The 16,537-nt window shown below is 39.8% G+C and overlaps 1 pseudogene; it reads left to right on the top strand.

Annotated features, from left to right (window-relative positions):
- Positions 1 to 15,220: 15,220 nt before the first annotated feature.
- LOC118832920 lies at positions 15,221 to 15,965 on the top strand (annotated as a pseudogene).
- Positions 15,966 to 16,537: the final 572 nt, after the last annotated feature.

The raw sequence follows: 16,537 nt of genomic DNA on the forward strand, positions 1-16,537 counted from the left end.
TATGCTTGCCAAAAAGACTATTTTATGGAGAACTCACAAGCACTCACATGGTGGTCAGAAGAAGCTACACAGGGATACTCTCAAGGTCTCTCTTAAGAACTTTGGAATTGATTGTGTGACATGGGAGACTCTGGCACAGGACCGCTCAGCCGGGTATGCCCACATCAGAGAAGGTACTGTGCTCTATGAGCAAAGTAGAATCGAGACAGCTCAAAGGAAATGCAGCAGGATGCACAAATTTGGAGCATCCACCCCAAACGTTCACACAGACAGACACATTGAAACTTGACTCTAGCATAGTGATGTCATTTTGGTCCTCTTCAAGAACAAAGGTCGACAACCAACCAATCAACCAACCCTCTAAGAAGCCCAGACCAGACCCTCAGACCATATCTCAGCTTTCCCACTTACTCTGTATGTCACCATGGGCAAGTCACTTAACCTCTATAAAGTTCAATTTTTTTATCTATAAAATGCAGATAATGCCTAATAGTGTCTATCTTATAAGGTTGTTCTGAGAATCAAGCAGATAAAGTGCTTTTCAAACCTTAAAGCACTTGTGCAAATAAATAAAACATTGCTAATTTACAATTCAACAATTGAGCATTCAAATAAGACATAGAAAGTTTACCAATCTCTTTTCCTGTTTTGCCTATGTTGAAAAATCTTCTTTTTCCCTAGCCCAAATGATCTCCATTGTGATTATTTCCTTACAATACTCTACAATTCAAATCTTTCATTCATTTGGGCAAGACTTCTTCCTCTTTCCCTACCTTCCAATTACAAATCACTTAAATTTTACTGCACATTGGTGTATCACTAATGAGGGATAAAAAGAAATCAAATGATTGTTGGAACAGCACTCGACATCACAGCATTTCAGAAATCTTGGTAAGCATACTATTTTGTGGATTTCGAACTAGTTCTGAGCACAGTTAAGCCTTCCTGGAAGGAAGAGGAGGCCAGGGGTCAAGGTCTCTGGGATATTAGTCACACTCCTATTAGAAACAGATGTACACTGTATATTAGAATCAGAAAAAGTCAAATCCTGTGGTCTGGAAGTTACAACCCCAAGAAGCTTCTCCATATGATCATCACTCTTATGCTGGTTAATTCTCCCAAACTTGATTCACTTGTAGATTTACTCCTAAGTACTTTAGGCCAAGTTGTTTTTTGTTTCCTCTGTCTAGCAGGAATTGCACCTGCCTTATACTCAGCCTACACAGGGAATGCTTGATGGTCTCTATCTCCCCAAGCTATCTAGGGATTTGGTCTTCATGCTTTCCCTCTTTAGTTCCACTGGCTCTACCCCAATGACCTCAACAGTTTCCAGGCAGAGATGGTAGGGAGGACATATTTAATACCTAATCCTAGGCATGAAACTAATGTTCCATTGTGGAGCAAGACATTGTAGGTCTGTAGGCTTCACTCATGAGCAATTATGTAATCAATTGATGCTAGTTAGGCCCTGAATGCAAAGAAAGGCAGTATAGTATAGTTGATAAAATGATGGATTTTGGAGTCATGAAGAGCTAGGTTTGAATTCTGCCTCAGATACTTACCAGCTTTGTGACCCGAGGCAAGTCACTTAACCTCTCTGAGCCTCAGGGTCCTCATTTGTACAAAAGCCATGAAAATATCTGTTATACTTATTTCATATGACTGTTGTAGGGAGCAAATGAGAGAATGTATGAAAAGAGCTATATAAATATTAGTGATTCTTTTCCAATTTGGCACACAAAAGGAGGTGGAGCTGGTTATAATGATGTAATGAGAACCAGGTAGGTAGGTAAAGACTATGCTCAATTTGCTCATTCTAATTCTGAGAGATATAAAGGCTCCTCTTCATATACTATCCTCCCCACTGAGGACAGACTTGTACATGGTTAGGACTAGACAGATATCTACAAAGTGCCTCTCACTCTTGATTTTATTCATTGGTGGCAAAGATTTGAAGAATAGGTATAGGGTCATGAGAAGGTCACTAATACCTCTCAGCAAGTTGAGGAGTTTTGAGACGAGTGATTGTCTTATTGTAAAGCTAACACCTGATAGCCATCACTCTGAAGAGGTTCCACCTCTCCAAAAGAAAATGCAGCTGGCACCTCTTTCAATGAGCTCCCCCTTCATCGGAAAGTCTGGTTTCACTCAAGGTAGCCATGGTGATTCTGGGGCTGGACAGCTCATATGTGACTAGTACCATTATATTTGCTAGGCAGCTGCTTCCATCATGTCATAGCAACAAGATATAACCTTTTGCTAAAGTTACTTTCTTCCAGGGAGAGAGGGAGCCTCTGTTTGCATGTACCATAGAAGAAATGTTTGAAATGGGAAATAAAGCCCTTTGCCTGGTGTTGAAGGAAGCTATGTTTAGGACATCTTATGAGTGTTCTAAATTAGGCTACTCAGAGAGACAGCGATAAGTGACCAATAGCCTGGGCCTCCTCCTTGTATATGTCTTGGAGGGATCCTATGAGCAGTATTAGCTATTGTTCAGGAATGCTAGTAGGTTGTTCTGGACCATGTGAATATATTCAACAAAATGTACTGTATAGTTTTGATTTTTTTCATACTGAGTGCTCTACAGCTACTAACATAAAACTGGCAAGGAGTCTAGATGTGAGTATCTCCTAGGTCTATCAGTCAGAGAACTTCAGGTCTCAGAACTTTCCCTTCTTCAAGATGTCCCAAGCCTGCTCCTAACTCACATTAACCAAATTTGAATTTCTCACCCATGGCAACCATCAGACTGGGGATTTTTAAAAGAGTGTCACAAGATATTTAACTTGTTGGTGATGATAGTAACATCATGGCTCAGGGTACCCCCAAACTCTTGCCTCACACATGGCTCAGGTCTGCTCTCTAAGACAGGCCCCAGAAGGTCATTACTCTCATTTGTCTTTTATGTTCCATCCAGAATTTACTCTGGAAAATCTCCAGGTAGCCCTGTGCCAAGGTTTCCACAGATGTGAGTAACAGAAGTCCCTAGCTCCCATGTAAACGCTCAAGCTTACAAATGAATATTTGGAAGAAAATGGGCTTTATCTCACCCCACATAAAATGAAGATGGCACAAAGGAGTGACTGGGATTTAAAAACAGTGCTTCTTTATGAGTGGCACACAAGGGTCTTCAAGGTAGTGAATAGGTAGTATATGAATGTATCCCCTATCCCAAAGCCCACTGATATAGGACACTCTCCTTATGGGTAGAGATGAATGCCAAGCCCTGTGTGAAGGATGAGGCATAGAGGTAAGATGGGAGAGAGGTGAGGAGGGAGGTGAGAGAGCTCCAGCCTCTGCCAGTCCCCCTTGGGGATTCTTCAAGAGCAAGTATCCCTTTGAGACTCTTCAAGCGACTAGTTCCATCAAGCTTTGAGTCTTCCTCACGACTTGATTAAAGAGGTGATTTGAAGTGGGGTTGGCCTCTTCCATCAAGTCTTAAAGAAGTTCTGGGTGTCACATTTTAGGAAGGACATTGACAGTAATAGCATGTTCCAAGAAGGGCAGCCAGGATGGGGAGAAGATTGGAAACTATGCAGGCACTTTAGGTGCTTGGCCTGGAGACGAGAATACCTAGGACAGCACATGATCACCATCTTCAAGTATTTGAAGGACTGACATGTGGAAGAAGGCGCAGGTTTTTTTTGTTGTTGTTTGGCTCCAAAGGAACAATAGGTAGAACTTGCAGAGACAGATTTTGGTCTAATATAAGGAAACTTTAATTCCAAAAGTAGAATAAGCTGCCTCAGAAGATAGTGAGTTCCCCATCACTAGAGATCCCCTATGGTGACTAGGTGAACATTTACACAGGACGCCGAAGAGGGTGTTCACGTATAGGTTGGCCTTTGAGGTATCTTATAACTGAGATTCTATGCTTCTATACAACATTTAGAATTGATATGCTTTGGCACAAATGCTAAGCATGACAGTGTATGTTATAGAGCAGGTTACATAGAAATGACCAGAGCACCTCAGAGATCTTGGTCATGGTCTTTTATTATTACAGATGCAGGTCAATTTGAGCAAGACAGGACTGTCTTTTCACTCTCAAAGAGGAGTGAAGTACAACCCCCAGTTAACTAGAAAAATCCTACCATCCAGACAGACGAGGAAACCTTGTGTACTTAGGATTGGGCTACCAACACAGGAGTAGATGGCTATGCAAGAGGCAGCTGGAGCTACTCTGGGGGTCTGGGGGGAGGCTGCCTTTCTGTCCTTAAGCTCAGTGATCATATAGTAAGAACTACACTTTAACATTTTGATTGACTGAATTTAATTCTCTTCCCTTTTATGTAATTATTTAGTCTGCATCCCTTTTCTTTTTATACCACTAGAAATGATATTACATGCCCCAACAACCTCCCCACTATGCCACTGAGCCCTCTTCTGTAACAGAAGTTAAGCAAAACTAACATAGCAAGTACATCTGATAACGTACGCACTATTCCATATCCATAGACTCCCACCTCTCCACAGAGAGGAGGGAAGAGTGTTCCATTATCTCTTCTATATCAAAATTGGTTACAATTATGATTTAATTTTAAAATTAGTCAAAAGTAACTTGGGAAAAAAGTCTGATGTAAAATGTGGATTGCCTAGCTGGGGAAATCTCTTATTGGCTCAAAAACAAGGTGTGATTACATAAGGACACTGATTTTCTTAGGGAGTTTGTAAGCTGGCTCTGAGGGCAATTCTCAAAACATTTAATTTTTAAAAGACTCATTACGTGATAGTAACACCTTGTAGTCAATCATCTCTATCCCTCTCTTTTCCACTATCTTGGAGAATTCAGAGGTGCCATATGTAATAAGCATGAGGTTCCATAACAGCTGTACCTACTTCTGAACAGTATTCATCACTAATAAATGGATCCTGTTAATTGTCTGCAGGACAGAACAAAGGAAACAAGGCATTACTAGAGATTATCTAGTCTATGGAAGTGGACTGGGTACTTAACTATAACTTAGACTTGTCTGTGTCTCAACTATGACAAAACTGGCAGATTCAGTCAGAGCCATAATCAGGTTGGGGTGACCAGGCCGATGCCCTAAGGTGCCCACTTTAGAGGTCAACAGCACTTCCAGTGCTTCAGCAGTATAGGGACAGAAGAACTTAGCAAGAATAATTAGTTAAAATGGGAAGCTATTAGATAACTTCTGAGGAGATATTCTCCTACTCTGAGACTTCCCTAGCAAGGGCTTTCAAGTAAAATCTCATGGTCTCTGTTTTTTTTCCACTCCTCACAGGGCAGTTTCTGATCCTCCCCTGTCACCCCTCCCTCCCTCAACCAAGGAAGAATTTCATCATAGCCGCCCTAGGTACCAACTTTCCTACTTATGGTATTAGATTCAGGAAGTTCAGTAGGGGTGCACAGTGTAATGTTGTGGAAAGAACTCCAGAGTTTGGGGTCAGAGGACATGATTCAAAATCCCTGCTTGACCACTCACTAGCTATGTGACCCTGGGTAAGTCATAGCTGCTCTCTGAGTCGGTTTCCTCAAATGTAAAATTGAGAGGGTTAAACTAAGAGAACTCTAATGTCCCTTCCATTTCTAAGTTTATAATCATCTATAATTGTTTACCACTATAGGAATACCCAGGAAATTCAGCTTTTCACAATTTATCCAGCTGTTCTTGTAGTCTGGAGTCCTGTTCTTCTGGAGTCACATCTCAGTTACAGGACTCCAGCATAGTCACCTAACAGGGAGCAAAAGGGGGTAGTGGGAAAGGAGGTAAAAACAATAAAACTCCAGAGTTTGGAGCTGGAAGGGGACCTTAGAGGACAACCAGTTCACCCCAGCCCCCACTTTACACATAAAGACACTGAGACCCCAAGAGGGGAAGTGATTTGTCCAGGTTCAAAAACTTTTCCAAAAAGTAGACGCCACATGTACCAGAAGCCAGGCCACACACACACACACACAGAGGAAGGCTATGGCTTAACCCTAGCCACTGAATGAAGTTGAAATGCTGAGCTCTCTAACAGAAGGAACAAAATTTCAAAAGTTCTCTCCCACCCTCACAAAGTTACAAAACCACCAGTTCTCCATCTGAGAGGATTTCCCCCTCCTTAGAGGCCGCATTGGCAGAATTCATTACTGTGCCCTAAAGGCAAAGGGGGAGGGATGCAGTAAAAGACCAGGCTATACATGAAGTGATGACAAATAGGGGGAGCCAGGACAGTACAATTCTTTAGCTATACTGCTTGTGAGTCCCCCAGGAGCATTACTTTTTTATACAAAGGGCCTTGCTAAATGGAAGCCATAGAACATGCTCAAATCAGGGTATAATATCAGATGCTTTCTTGCCTTCCCAGAGCCCCAACCCTCCCCTTCATCCCCCAAGGTTTAAGTGAATGGAAAAAAAAGAGCACTAGGCTTTCATGATGGACTGTCCCAATTATCTTTCAATTCTTTAGTCTATGGTCTGAAAGGACGACTTCATTTTCTAGCCAACAATTCACTCTCATTTCCTCACTAATTTTCACTAAAGCCTGGGCAAAAAAAAAATCGTCTGTAGATGCTCCCTTCTCAAGCTGCCAGGGAACACCTGCCCACTTAACTTTCTATGTGGCATTCTCTCCAGTAAAGGCCATCACTCTGTCTGTCTGTACATGGCTCGTCCCTTTTGTAAGTTGACATGCAGCTTTTCTTCTCCAGCCTTACCTTTGAAATACAAGTTTCCATGGGGATTTCATTTAAACAAACGCTGAGCCTCTTTAACTCATAAACCAGAAACTTATCAATTTGCCTTCCCCCCCACTTCCATAGTACAAGGACATTTTTTGAAGGAAGACAAGCCCATTAATGTGTCAATCAAATCGGTATTTGCAAACGCCAGGTCCCCATTGGACAATATGGACCCAGAAGGGAAACTGGTTTCTTGAGCTCATTAAATGCTTTGTAAATCCTAATACTAGAAAGTCCAGGCACAGGGATGCATTCTGGAAGACGTGGGGAGCTTCCCATGGAATATCTGCAGAAGAAGCACCCAACTAAAATAAACTATGTTTGTCACTCCTCCAATTATCAAGAAAATGAATAACCTCTTCAATTCTTCTCTCAAGTCTATTCCCTAGTGTTTGATTACTGTTTTGGAAAGGAAAATAAATACAGCGCGTGCTATTATTCAAGTAATTCAATGCAGATTGGGCACAACATAAAATTACACTTTTAACATCTGTCAAATGACTCAGATGATTATCAAATGTAGTCAGGCATTCAGAATTCCATATTTATGAATTGGATCTGATTTCTGAAATATCAATTTAGGACTCTGACTATTCATGAAAATGAGAGACAAAGAGGATATCTCCAGATTTAAGTTTTCAGTTCCCGGTAATGGATGGAGTCCCCCCGGGACCTTTACCAAGATGCCAAATGGGAGAAAGAAAGAACAGATGTTAAGCCCAGGAGGGGGGAAATTGTGTGCCTACATGTGGGTGCTGGGTTCTCATTGAATCACTACCAGCTGCACTGAGGCATCAGCTTCTTGGTTAAATATTAACTCTTTGCCTCCAAAGAAGCAAAAAAGTAGGCACAGACGGCAAGACAAATGTTTATGAGCCTTCTTCTCACCGACTACTTCCTGTCCCTTCGGACTGCATTCTCAACATCTGGCTCTACCTTTGTTTTTTTTTTCATTAAATAATTGCTAAATCATTATAGCTCCCCCAAAGAAACGCGGGGAGAACAACACCCACTCTCCCCAGAGCATTTCCAGAAATCCTCTGGGATCCTAAGAAGAAAGAAATTATTTTTATTCAATTGATAGCCACAATCATATTAGTTAAGTATATTTTATACATGGACTTGTCAATGGCAAAATATTCAAACTAGGGCACCCCAAAGGGGTGCCCCCCAAAAAGGTGACTGAAATGATTCAACAAGCAAAACATACACTGTCACTCAACATTTCTTTTTAAAGAACAGGACAGATTATTGTACTAGTTTCACCTTAACAACATGACAGTGGATTCAGATTTCATAAAGATTGAAGGGAGGAAAACATATGCCTTGTATCAATGGGATTGTCCTTAATATAGCAGGTGCTGGAGCAAGGATTAGAGCAGGGTGTTTGCTTCCCAGTCAGCTGTTGTACTCAGATGACTTCTGGATGGGATAAGTGCAGAGGTGGCATGAGTTGGTGGTCTAGGGCCCATTGCCACAGGACAGGTGTCCAGCCCAAGCAAACCAGGCAGGCACAATCAATACTAATTGGCCTTTGTTGAGATGCTCAATGGAGGCTCATTTCTGAATAGGTCTAGGGAAGGAATGACCTCTCCTTCTATCAATCTGGCACCCCAAAGAGGATTCTCACTTGTGAATAATGTAATTCAGTCAATCCTAACTCTGCAATAAAAACTTTATAGCCCCACACTATCTCTTCTCTACATAAGAATAATTCAGTCAGGCATGCTAAAGGCCTGTTTCTGCCTTCAATAGGGGCAAATGACTCAATTAGGACCAATTGGGAAACATATGCATATCAAGGGGAGAATAGATCCCAAAGGACGCAAAGAATCTGACTTTAGTATACTTTCTCCTGTCCCCTCCAAAACTGGTTTATTGAATGTCAGTGAGCTCCTCCATGGAGTATCAGCTATATTATAATTAAGCTATCAAAGGGGACCATTTTCAAATATGAGGGCAGAACTGTAACTAGGCAGTCTGACATCTGGGGCAAATTCAGCTGAGTGGTGTAGGGGACTACTTTACAGCCTATTGCTCATCCCAGAGATGCCCTATAGCTATGCTGCCCTTTTCTGCATGAGGCCACATTTGATCTGGAAAAGCAGCATCTCTCTAGTGGACTCTTTTGCTGCCTGCTCATTATCTCAGAACCAAGCGAAGGGGGACCTGGAGTCTCTGATACATTCTACCACCTAGTTGGAAGACTGATACAAGGGAAAAGCAGCACACCCCTTATATGTCTACACTGTAGCAAAGCTAAAATGGTTCCACCCAAGTTACAATTCTGCTTATGTGGATTTTTTTCTTCCTTGTACAACTCTGTTTCACTTAAATCCAACTCATGTGCAAGTCAAGACATTGCCCATGATGTCATTGGTCCTCTTTGAAAATGAAGGATGAATAACCATACCAATTTTTTTTTCTTTCATTAAAATCCATTTTAACTTAAGTCCACTCCTGGGTTCAAAGATGTTTCTAGGAAAGTAAATAATTAACTGCTTCTAGATGGATATATAGACACACATATATACTACATAATATAACTTCAACTCTAACCCTGGCCTGAGGGCTGTGGTTGACCCCTACTCTTCCCCGCCACTTCCCCATGGTTTCCTGTCCTTTGGAGATGCCAGTGTATTTGTGATATTTCACTAATCATTAATAAAACCTAGATTCATATGGTTTAAAAAACCCTCCTGTCTCTATATCACCTCAGTCATCCTCCTCCTCCTTTCATGGACAAACTCCTAGAAAGTATCCTGTTACCTTACCACCCATTCTTTAGTCTCCCTTTTGCTGGATCATCATTCATTTCTTCCCCACTTAAGCTGAGCACTCTCCCCTGCCTATGCTGGGCCTTGTTCTCTTCCCTATTCACTTGCTTTCTCTTGGTGACACCAACAGCTCCCCAATGTTCAATTACTACCAGCAGGTAAATGACTCTCAAATCTTCATATCTAGCCCTAATCTCTCCTCAGTCCCACGTTATCAACTGCCTGGTATATATCTCCTCCTCTGTTCTATTAGGATCTAAAACTCAATAAGTGCAAAAGGGAACTCATTTCCCCTTCCCCTCACTTAACACATCCCTCCTCTAACCTTCCCTGGTTCTCTTGAGGGCCTCCTCATCTCTCTAGTCTCTAACACTCACAAGCTAGAAATCCTAATGACTTTTTCCTTGTCTTCATCCCCTATATCTAATCAGTTACTAAGTCTTGCTAATTCTACCTTCATAGCATCTCTCCCATCCATCTTTTTCTCCCTTCACAGAGCCATCACCCTAATTCACAGGCTTATCAGCCTTATCACCTGTTGCCTAGACAACTGCCATGGCCTCCTAAGTGATTTCCTCATTTCTAGTCTCTCCCTTCTCCACACCTACTCCAAAGGGCTGCACAAATAATCTTCCTCAAGCACAGGACTCTTCTTTCCATGTCACTCTCCTGCTTGAAAACCTTCAGTAGTTCCTCCTTACCTCCAGCTCAGGGCTTCTTAACCTTTTTTGTATATCCTGGATCCCTATGCAGTAAGCTGGGAGAATCCTCGGGACCTCTTCTCAGGAAAACGGTATAAAACATATAAAGAATTGCACATAGGATTACAAAAGAAGCAAATTATATTGAAATATAATTATAATTAAAAAAAACAACCTCATGGGCCTTACATTAAAAATCTCTACTCTAGGATCAAATATAAACTTCTTGGTCTGGCATTTAAACCCTTTCACAATTTGGCTCCCATCTAACTTTGTAGCCTTATTTCCTACTACTCTTCACAAATTCAATCAAACTGAACTAGTAATTAGTCCCCAAAATATACTCCTCCCAACATGCATATGCCTAGGATGCATGCCTTCCTCATTACAACTCAGAGTTCATGTTTTCCTTCAAGGCTCAGTTCAGGATTACTCCATGAAGCCTTTCTTAATCTCTCTAGTTGTAAGCTCTCTCCTCTCTATTTCTCTCTGTATCTCTGTCTGTCTGTCTGTCTCTCTCTCTCTGTCTCTGTCTCTCTGTCTCTCTCTCTATCTCTCTCTCTGTCTCTCTGTCTCTCTCTCCTTCCCTCAATCCCTCCCTCTCTCCTTCCTTCCCTCCCTTTCTTTCTCTCTCACTTCCACTTTCCTAGTATTATATTTGCATATATACAGTATCCCCAAAATAGAATATAAATTCTTTGAAGGCAAGAAATTTTTGTTTTTGTATCATCTTTGTATCCCCCAACCCAAAGGAGTGCCTCATATAAAGCAGACACTTAATAAATATTTTTTGGAGACACAGAGCCAAGATAGCAGAACAGAAAGCAGCAATATAGTTGAACTCCTGTCAACAACTCCTCCAAACATACTTCTAAAATGCACCAGACCAAATTTTGATGGAGAAATTAAAAATAGGTCATGGTGAGTCCTTTGTCCAGCCATGATTGGCATAGGGAGACAGAAGGAGAAGTCTGCAGACACTGGGGACAGAGTCAAGACAGGAACATGATCTCAGAATCATACTGGAGCACCCCACCCCAGACTGATACCAGGGTACTACAAGAGGGACAGGTTCCAAATGGAAGCTTGGTAGCCCACTACCTAATCCTGGGTTGTAGATCTTGAGAGAAGCAAAAAGGGGCCTTGCACAGGAGCATGGGAGGGTGAGGCAGGTGAGTTGTCTTTCCCTGGTAGGGAGGCCCTGGGTAGTATAAAGAGAAAGAAGGAAATTCAGAAGTCAGCAGCAGTAGTGGGATGGCTCAGACCTCAAACTTAGAGAATGAATTCGGCATGCAACTGAAAAAACTAGAAAAAGAACAAATTAAAAATCCCCAATTAAACATGAAATTGGAAATCCTGAAAATCAAAGAATTGAAAGTAAGAAAACCACTGAACTAATAAATAAAACTAGAAGTTGGTTTTATGGAAAAATCAATAAAAGAGATAAGCCACTGGTTAATTTGACTTTTAAAAAGAAAGAAGAAACCCAAATTACCAGGATCAAAAATGAAAACAGTGAATTCACCATCAATGAGGATGAAATTAAAACAATTATTAGGAGCTATTTTATCTAATTATATGCCAATATAAGTAGCAATCTAAGTGAAATGGATAAATATTTACAAAAATATAAATTGTGTGGATTAATAGAAGAGGAAATAGAATATTTAAATAACCTTATCTTAGAAAAAGAAATTTAACAAGCCACCAGTGAGCTCCCTGAGAAAAAATCCCCAAAACCAGATGGATTCACAAGTGAATTCTATCAAACATTTAAAGAATAATTAATTCCATTATAATATAAACTATTTGGAAAAGTAGGCAAAGCATTCCTACCAAATTCCTTTTATGACACAAATATGGTGCTGATATCTAAACCATGAAAGGCAAAAACAGAGAAAGAAATATAGCTCAATTTCCCTAATGAATATTGATACAAAAATTTTAAATAAAATACTAGCAAGGAGATTACAGCAATATATTACAAAGATCATACACAGTGACCAGGTGAGGTTTATACCAGGAATACAGGACTGGTTCAATGTTAGGAAAACTATGAGCATAATTGGCCATATCAATAACAAAAACAACAAAAAAATCATGATTATCTCAGTAGATGCAGAAAAAGCTTCTGACAAAATATAACACTCGTTCCTATTAAAAACACTAGAAAGCACAGGAAAAAATGGAGCTTTCTTAAAAATGATAAATATCATCTATCTAAAACCATCAGCAAGCATTATCTGCAACAGAAATAAGCTAGAAGCTTTCCCAATAAGATCAGGGGTAAAGCAAGCATGGCCATTATCACTGCTATTATTCAATATTGTAATAGAAATGCTAGCTATAGCAATAAGAGAAGAAAAGATATTGAAGAATTAGAATAGGCAACAAAGAAACAAAATTATCATTCTTTGCAGATGACAGGATGGTATACTGAGAGAATCCTAGAGAATCAACCAAAAAACTAATGGAAACAATTAATAACTTTAGCAAATTTGTAGGATATAGAATAAATGCACATCAGCATTTCTATATACTACCAACAAAACCCAGCAGGAAGAGAAAGAGAAATTCCATTTAAAATAACTGTAGCCAGTATAAAATACTGGGGACTCTGCCAAGGTAAATCCAGTAACTATATGAACACAATTACAAAACACTTTTCCCACAAATAAAGTCATATCTAAACAACTGGAGAAATATTAATTACTCATGGGAAGGCTGAACCAATACAATAAAAATGACAATTCTACCTAAATTAATTTGCTGATTCAGTGCCACACCAATCAAACAACCAACAAATTATTTTATAAAGCTAGAAAAATAAAAACAAAATTCATCTGGAAAAACAAAACGTTGAGAATATCAAGGGAATCAACGAAAAAAAAAAATGTGAAGGAAGGTGACCTAACAGTGCCAGATCTCAAACTGTATTACAAAGCAGTAGTCACCATAACAATCTGGTGTTGACTAAAACATAGAGTGGTGGAGCAGTGGAAGAGATTAGGCATACAATACACGGTAGTAAATGACCATAGTAATCTAGTGCTTGGTAAATCCACATATCCAGCCTTTTGGAACAAGAACTTTCTATTTCACAAAAATTACTACAAAAACTGGGAAGCAGTTTGGCAGAAACTAGATATAGACCAACATCTCATACCATATATCAAGGTAAAGTCAAAATGGGTACATGATTTAGACACAAAGGGTGATCTAACAAGCAAATTAGGTGGGCATGGAATATTTTACCTGCCAGATTTATGGATAAGGGAAGAATTTATGATCAAACAAGAGATAGAGAACATTACAGGATATAAAATGGATAATTTTGATTACATCAAATTAAAAAGGTTTTGCACAAACCAAACCAATGCAGCAGAGATTGGAAGGAAAGCAGGAAACTGGGGGAAAATTCATAGTAAATTTCTCTGATAAAGGCCTCATTTCTCAAATATATATAGAACTGAGTCAAATTTATAAGAATACAAGTCAATCCCCAATTGATAAACGGTCAAAGGATTTTTTCACGTGAAAAAATGCTGATTAGGAAAAAAAATTAGAACAACTCATACCTATCAGATTGGCTAATATGACAGAAAAGGAAAAGGAGAAGTATTGGAAGAGATGTGGAAAATTTGGGATACTTTGGTGGAATTGTGAACTGATACAACCATTCTGGATAGCCATTTGGAACTATGCCCAAAAGGGCTAAAAAAACTGTGCATACTCTTTGACCCTGCAATACCACTTCTAGGTATGTTTCCCAAAGGGATCAAAAAAGGGAAAGGACTTATTTGTACAAAAATATTTATAGCAGCTCTTCTTGTGGTAGCAAAAAACTGGAAAGTGAGGGGATGCCCATCAAGTGGGGAATAGCTGAACAAGTTGTGGTATATGATTGTGATGAAATACTATTGTGCTCTAAGAAATAATGAGCAGGCTAATTTCAGAGAAACCTAGAAAGACATATATGACCTGATGCAAAGTGAAGTAAGCAGAATCTGGAGAACACTCTATGCAGTAACAGTAACAATGTTTGATGATCAACTGTGAATGAATTAGCTATTCTCAGCAATACAGTGATCTAAGAGTATTCTGAAGGACTTATGAAAAATGCTATCCACCTCCAGAGAAAGAACTGATGGAATCTGAATGCAGATCAAAGTATACTATTTTTCATTTTCTCTGTTTTTTTCATGTTTTCTTTTCCTTTGGGTCTGTGTCTTCTTTCACAAAAAGAGCAATATGGCAATATATTTTCCAAGATTGAACAAGGATAACCTGTATCAAATAGCTTACTCTCTCTGAGAAGGGAGAGAAAAAAATTCTAACTCAATTTTTTTTAAAAAAAATGAATGTTTAAGATTGTCTTTATAAGTAACTGGGGGAAAATAAAATATTATTTCAAAAATGAATGTTAAAATTTTCTTTACATGTAATATAACTGGGAAAAAATAGAATATTCAAAAAAAAGGAAAGAGGCTAGGGCTACCTACACACACACACACACACACACACACACACACACACACACACACACATTTGGGAATCATTTGCACAGAAATAATGTGTTCTGAACCCATGGGAGGATTACATCACCAAGTGACATATTATAGAACAAAAACAGAAGAGAGCTAAGGACAGGGCCTCAGAGGACACCCATGGTTAGTGGGCATTACATGGATAAAGAACTATCAAAGGAGACTAAATAGAGGTCAGACAGATCAGGAGAACTAGGAGAAGCAGTGTCAGAAAAACAAGAGAAAAAAAGAGTATTCAGGAGAAGGGTTTGAAAAGAGGCTATTAAGAGATCATTGGCATATTTGGAAAATGAAGTTTCAATTGAATGGTTGGATGTCAGATTTTGGAAGGTTTATAATAGAGTGAGAGAAAGAGGAAGTATGGGCACCAATTGCGCCCTTTTGAAGGACTGGCCAGGAAAGGGAGGAGAGATACAGGATGATACCTTACAGAAATGGTTGGACTGAGTGAGGGTTTTGTTTTGTTTTTTAAAGAATGGGAGTAACTGTGAGTGCAAGAGGGTGACGATGGCCGCCGGTCGGTTAGTTTATCTCTGTCAGGGCTTTGCTGCCACCCTGAAGCTCCTGGGAATGTTGAAGGCCTCCCTGACCCCCGCTGCCAGCCTGGGGTTTACTTTCAGTTTCTTAAACAAGAATACAGCCAACATCACACTCCTCCACCAATATAAATTAATTCGTACTACTTTGTCAAGGAAAGGACTAGAAGAATTTTTTGATGACCCAAAAAACAAAGGAAAAGAAACAGTCAAATTAGGTCCTGCATGGACCTGTGAACAGTCAAGGTACAAGAGTAACGAAGATTTACACAAACTTTGATATGTCCTAGTGAAAGAAAGAAATATGCTTCTTACCTTAGAGCAAGAGGCCAAGAGACAGATTCCCGATGTGGAGTCCAGAGCGATTAGACAAGGTTTCAGAGGCCATGGATGCTTTGGATAAAATTATTCAGGAAAGAGATGATGCTTTGAGACTTCTTCAGACAGGTCAAGAAAGGCCAAGATCAGGTGCTTGGAGAAAAGACATTTTTGGACGTATCATCTGGCCCAAGTACAAGCAGTAGCCAATACCTTGGTACCTAAACAAAAGATACAACAGGAAAAAGTTCTATGTAATGCCTTATGTGGAAGAGTTTGTCAGACCGAGGCTTGAGAAGTACTTATGTGGCAAAGCCAAGAAGAAAAATTTGCAGAGGAAGAAACAGAAAATGCTTCATAGAAAATTTCCACACATGTCTGTGGAAGCCCCAAATTGAAATCTAACCAAAGATACAATGCACTCTTTTCCTTTTCCTAATACTATTTCACCTCAGCAAAATTGAACTTCTCACTGAAGTAATTTAAGGCTGGCTGGTAAATATGGCAAACTCATGCGAAGTGGTTTATTAAAAAATTTATTTCAATTTTCAAAAAAACATTGGGAGTAATATAGGCATATCTGTGGGTAGTATGGAAGCAGCCAGCAGACAGGGAGAGGATAAAAATAAAAGGACTGGGGATGATAATGGAGACAATCTGCTGGAGAAGACATGAGAGGTCTGAGTGAATCAGGAGATAGTGGAGAAAGCTGTCTGAGTGATGAGAGATGAAAGACAAGGTGAGAAGAGGAGCTTATGGGAAATATGAAAGTAAGGCTTCAGCTATGAGGGTCTATTATGGGAGACTAGAAGAGAAACAAGATCATCGGGCATAGACACTGTGGAGAATAGGATAGGGAATCAATTAGGGAGGAATAGAAGAATTGCCATGCTACAGTGAAAACCCATTTGAAATTAGATAATAGATGTGCCTCCACAGAGGTCTGAACTAGGCTGGGTAGGAGCCTGGG

The sequence above is a fragment of the Trichosurus vulpecula genome, chromosome X, assembly GCF_011100635.1.
Source record: "Trichosurus vulpecula isolate mTriVul1 chromosome X, mTriVul1.pri, whole genome shotgun sequence".
Taxonomy (NCBI): domain Eukaryota; kingdom Metazoa; phylum Chordata; class Mammalia; order Diprotodontia; family Phalangeridae; genus Trichosurus; species Trichosurus vulpecula.